The following is a 6,569-nucleotide window of genomic DNA, read 5'->3' on the forward strand; positions in this document are numbered from 1 at the left end:
TGTAATTTATCACAGTTCTAAGATCTATGTTAAGATTTTAGACTTTATTTTCTGTTCTAAGCTGTTCTAATGTTAAGATTCTTTCATTTGATCCCCATCAAGTCACATTTGCATCTTTATTCGTTATATTTGAGTGTTATTGTTACTTTGTAATCTGATTATCTCTGGTAATTAGATCTTGCAATATTAAATAAATACGCTATATTTTACTATTATCTTTTTCTGTCTTTTGTTAGGGTACATGTTTGGAGAGGGTGGTATTTATTCACTATTTAATGATATCCTAGTAGCTTTTTGGGGTTGGCCAGTTCAAGTCTCACTGATTTATTACATGGGTAGGTGAGGGTTGTAGTAGTGACTCAATCTGATTGCAGTGTCTGAGACTTCGTAAGGTCCCATTATTATAAGTTACTCGCAGCTTTTCTCAAGAAGCTGTCTTTTTCTCTATGGTTAACGCCAAAAAATCAATCATCTTTTTCCATTTAATCGTGCAATCTCGAATATAAATAAGAAAAGTGAAAATATTGGTTGCAAAGGTGTTTTTAATATAAATTTTTTTATTTGGAGTTATGTGGTTGTAACATGTGTTTTTGTGATATATTATAAGCCCTTAACACGCTATCACAAGACACTTTATGTATACAATTACAAGCACATTATTAAAAGTATTTGTGTTATCCAACGAACGTAGTCCAATATTCAGACTGTAGACACTAGGCGCCAATGAAGCACATTTAATGTTAAATGTGAGGTTTGCCTTTTATTTTATGCAACACTCTCATAATTAGAATATGTTTCCTTTTTTTGTGCTCTCATAAATTGTACATTTTTAAGCCAAAAAAGCTGTTATATAATGATAGAACGAGATTACCATTGTGTAGATTTCTGTGTAGATATTCCATTCTGAGCTTGGGCTAGAGTACTATTGATATGTGCAAATTATGCCAAATTTATTAAATGAATTGAGGATAGCCTACTCACTACCTCCGTATCTGTAAAGATACACACAAATATATCTTTACTGATATTATTTTCTTGTCATTGCTCATACATTATGGAGTATATACTAATTCAGTCATAATATTAATCAACCGTCTAACAATTTTTGAAAAACAAAAATTTATTCATACAATATAGAACAAAAATACTAATAGATTATGTAGGAAAAAAAAGTGCTCAAAATAATCATTTAATAAAAAGAACATGACATATTAAAAATGCATTCATGATAATGATCATTTTCTCTTATTATACAGAAATCTGTCGATACTATTGGCAAAAAACTACACTTCAACCAGAGTAAAATAAATCCACTACAGAAAACGAAATTTATAGTTATATAAAATATATTTAAAAAGAGCAATATTGACATATAATCTTTGTCAAGATCTCCATATTTGTTACTTCATTATAGATTATAAATATATCAATATACAAATATTTATTTGAACTAAAAATTATGATAAAATTAAAACTCAATTTTATATTTAAAAAATTTTACTATTAAGAACTCATTTGTTCTGTATTTTTTGTACATTTTCAGTAACATGTTCTTTTTAAAATGCATCACAACACACCAAGAAAGCAGAGCAACTTCCTGCCATTTCAAATCAAAACTGAATTTAGGCCAGGATCACGCATTAATTAAATACAGCATATCTTTAGATGGAAACAGAAAAAAAGATATTTTTGAAAATTTCCATTTAAACTGAACAGAATATCCAGTAAAACAATGAATCTACTTTTTATATGCTGAAAAATTTTCGGTCAAAATGCAGCCAATAAGAGAATCTCTCATAACATTCATTCTAGTCACATTCTTTTATAAATTACAGTATCCAAAAGCTGGAACTTATATCTATGTCAACCAAGACAACCTATGTACTTTCCAGAAGTGAAGTAGATGATTTACGAATGCTTTCAACTACATTCCCTATTCTGTTTCAGGTTTAACTGGAACGTCTTTTTTTTTCAGAAAATGGAATGCCTCAATGTTCTAAAATGTATTGGAATGCTTTTAAATTATGTAATTGTCTTATTATATTCAATGACATATGTTCTAAAATTAAATTAATGAACAATATTGGTTGAGACCAATTTCTTAGTTAGATTTATAAATTACATAGCTAAAAACAAATATCAAGCAATGGGATCGGTTATTGTATATTTAAAAAACAATAATCTTTAAAAAATTGTAAAAATTTCTTAAAAATAAACGAGTTTCTAAAATTAACTCTTTTCTATCCGACTTCGAAAGAGCTAAGAACTGAGATGGACACCGTGGAAATTAATAAATACTTCTTACTTTATTATTCACCATCCATGCGTTATCATTCAAAATATCCAAATGCATTTCGCAAAATTTTCTTTGCCTCTTCAGTGGTATTAAATTTACAAATGCATTTAAATTCTTTGCAATCTTATCCACTGAAGAGGCAAAGAAAATTTTGCGAAATGCATTTGGATATTTTGAATGATAACGCATGGATGGTGAATAATAAAGTAAGAAGTATTTATTAATTTCCACGGTGTCCATCTCAGTTCTTAGCTCTTTCGAAGTCGGATAGAAAAGAGTTAATTTTAGAAACTCGTTTATTTTTAAGAAATTTTTACAATTTTTTAAAATTAGTTTTTAAATTACATAGCTATTAGATTTCAGCTTTATTCTTCCCATTTATTGTCATAAAATATTTGCCATGCAGCTGACAATGTCTCTCAATCCTGTGTGTTGACACAATTTCAGTCTTTGGATGCTTTATAAATCTCCAGGATTTCCATGGTTTTAATGTTGTTTTCATCATGAGCTTTCCTGATTAGTCTAGCTTTCTTAAGGTTCACCGTCACCCTTGGCTCAGTGATATAATAAGCTGATGCTGTGACTGGTTTGTTATGTTCTATGTTATATTTATGTTCTTTTAATCATGCTAAAAGTGATTAGCTGTAGTATACATATACATATGTATACTATTATCAATTAAAACGTAGTATACATATACATATGTATACTACATTTTAATTGATAATAGGCAAAGAGATTCAGAGTGTACAAAAGAGATGTTATATTGATATAAATTATTTTAAATGTCATCTTTTAAGTTTAAACTGAGGAGGGTCAAACAAGTAATTTGGCCAAAATGCATTTTATAAAAAAAAAGTCAAATCAATGAAAAATAAAACATTTTTCTAAATGTAACAATTTTTTGTTTACCTCGGTCTCAGTGGTTAGTGGCAAAAAGAGAAACAGAGAGATCATTATTTGTCATCTCAACTGCACTAATTCAGTGATTTAAATAATTTAAAGAAGCCACCCCTCATAGTTTTACAATAATTACTACTACTAGTGTATGTTTAGCCTATTACCACAGATGGGGACACAGTATATCCTTGCATCTCCATTTTGTTATGAAGATTTTAAAAATGGTATATATCCTTGGTTGGTACATAAAGGAATGCAAAGCTGTTTGAATCTAAATTTAATGTAAAATTTAATGTACATATTTGAGATTGTTTATTAAATTTTACTAGTTTTCAACCTATTTTATTTCATTATTCAATAATTGGCTCTTGTCGATTATATTAACTGTAGTTCAATTATCAGAATGTCATTAGCTTTAAAACATGTACAGTAATGTATTGGAAGCAAATTATGAACTCATTAATATCAATTATGATATTTAAATAAACTATTTCCTTAAACCATTGTATAAGCAAAATACAAATACTTTTGCTAATTTGTTATTAAGTTGCATTATTTCTTACCTATCACTATTTATCGGTAGCAGCAGGTAAGAAATAAGCCAAACCCCAAATGAATTGTCAAATCTCTTATATAACTAAAAAGGTCAAATGGAGAACAGTCCTAAATGTGACAAGAAATTTGTTCTCCAAAATTGTGATTATGTCACTTCTATCACATGCTTCTGTCTTTAACCGATTCCATGTTATTCCCAACCATAGCTCAGGCTGAAAAATAAAGAATCACTGTTAAACCTGAGATATCTTGTTCCTGCATTGGAATGTTTTTTAACACTAGATGTTGCTGCTACTTTTTTTTTACACTCATGTTTGTGAAAATTGCAACACCATGAAGGAATTGTCAGAAATTAATGAAATTTATTCCACATATTACTGATAGTGGTACAAATAAACAATCAAATTTACAAGACAAAAAAACAAAAAGATCGTCGGAAATCAGTACTTTGTGTATCTGCCACGCTGAGCGATGAGAGCCTCACAACGTCATGGCATTGAATCATAGAGGTTCTGAATGTAATCCTGGGGAATGGCATTCTAGATGGCTTCGACTTGACGCCAAAGTTCAGTCTTGTTGTGTACCCCACCAGCTGTACAAGCGAGTTGCTGACCAATTAAATCCCAGATATGTTCGATGGGTGACATATCTGGGAAATAAGCAGGCCATGGAAGAAGCAAAACCTGTTGTGCACTGAAGAAGACTTGTGCAGTCTGAGAAACCTGTGCACGTGCATTATCCTGCTGAAATACAGCACCCAGAATGCGTCGAAGAAGGAAGAGGACCTCTGACTCCACAATTTCCCATATGTAGCGATCACTGTTGAGGTTCCCTGCAATGTGCACTAGATGGGATCGACAATTATACCCAATAGCTCCCCACACCATGATGCCAGGCATTTGTGCGGTATGACGCTGGATAACACACTGTGGGAGCAGACGTTCCCCTCTGTAACGTCTGACGTGTACTCTTCCATCATTGTACTGCAGATTGTAGTGAGATTCATCGGAAAAACAACTTGTTGCCACTGGGCACGCCATGCGCTGTGTTGCTGAGCCCATTGAAGTCGAAGGCATCTGTGAATAAGCGAGAGGGGAATCCTGCATAGAGGATCCCTTGCACGCAATTCATGCTGCAGCAGACAGCAACGTTGCGGGTACCTCTGTACTTTTTCATTTTATACATATTAATTGTCGGGTTACACTTGTATTCTGTCTTTTCTTCTATTGTAAACGCGCGTGATTTCTTTTGTAAACATCAGCCAAATCTTCTATGTACTTTTTTTTGATTTCCAGTTTTGTACATTCTAATTATTACTGACGCAGACGCCTTGAGCTTCTCATCTTCACCACCTTTCCTATTCTACTTTCCCCCCTCTTCACACCCACTCCCTCTTCCCCCTCCCCCCCCTCTCCATCTTCACCCCCAGGAAATACCTCTGAGTCCTCCTGGGTTTTTCATCCCCTTTGGTTTTATAGAGTGTCTATAGAGCAGACAGCAACAAACTGTGGACCTAGACAACAAAACACCTGTAGCCATGCTCCATTGTGCTAACATACGAGAGGACACTGTACGGTCCTCGTCAAAGCCATGCGGATGAGGTGTCTGTCGTCCCATGCTGTTGTGCTATTGCTTGCCCTACTGCCAAGTTTTCACCTTATTTGGTTCTCCTCTGTCCATTTCTTCCAAACACGCATCACTGTTGTGGCATTACACTGCATGCGGGCTGCGATTTCTTGATACAAAAATCCACCCTCTCGCATACAGACGATGCAGCCTCATACGAACTCTGTTAGTTGTTGGTATGGCTTCCTCTGCTTTTGACGAGGCATACAGACCACCAATGAAACATTTACCGCAGACAGAGGAAGATAAACAGATTTCAATGCATCTTTACAGTCCTTTATATACCTGGAACAAGCTGCTGATAAGGAACTGTTTCTTGTTCCACTCATGCACAATTGCTTTGTAATTCTAATCATTTGCATGTCTTACCTCACTTTACATTTCCTGTAAGTTTGGTTCAATTTGCACAATTCCTTCATAGTGTTGCAATTTTCACAAACATGAGTGAACATTTTTTAATATGTCTATTTTGATCAGGCAAAATAATAAATGATTTTGAACAATACAATATCCACAATTATTTTTTTTCTAAAACGTGTAATTTTCTTTAGGCTTAAAATTAAAAAAAATTCACTGAGAAGCAACATGAATCAGACAAAAATTTCAACATGGGATAGGTTAAGAGTTTTACTTGTGCTGGCAAAGAAATTTCCTTTCAAAAAGTATGAATATAGATCAAATCTCAATAAAGCAAACTTAGATCAAATCCTTACATTAATCAACTTACTGCAGCAACAAATAAATTTATTACTTAGAATATGTATTCAGTATCAATATAGACAATACCAACTTGGGTTGAATTATTTATGAAATACTTAAGCCAAATAATTAATGAAATTATTTATTACTATAACAGAGAGATGATCATCATTAGGGTTGGATTTAATAAGTTGTTTCCTATATGAACTTTAATCTTGGCATTAAATTTTACAGATGCTCTAAGGAACTTTTCTGTAGCATTTGTAGTTTTAAAAGGTTGAAAGCAATGTTCCTTTATGACTTCATTCCTCTTTTTCTTTATGGAAAATTCTACACATCTTCAAAATGATTACACCTTTAAGAAGTTTTTTACCCACTTTACTACTCCATGAAATAGTAACTCATTAGAGAATTGAATGAGTAAAAAAGTAAATAAATATATTTAATATTTCATACATAAATTTTAATATAATTAATCATAAATTTTTAATAA

Source organism: Centruroides vittatus, unplaced genomic scaffold, assembly GCF_030686945.1.
Source record: "Centruroides vittatus isolate TY-2023 unplaced genomic scaffold, ASM3068694v2 scaffold_944, whole genome shotgun sequence".
Classification (NCBI taxonomy): domain Eukaryota; kingdom Metazoa; phylum Arthropoda; class Arachnida; order Scorpiones; family Buthidae; genus Centruroides; species Centruroides vittatus.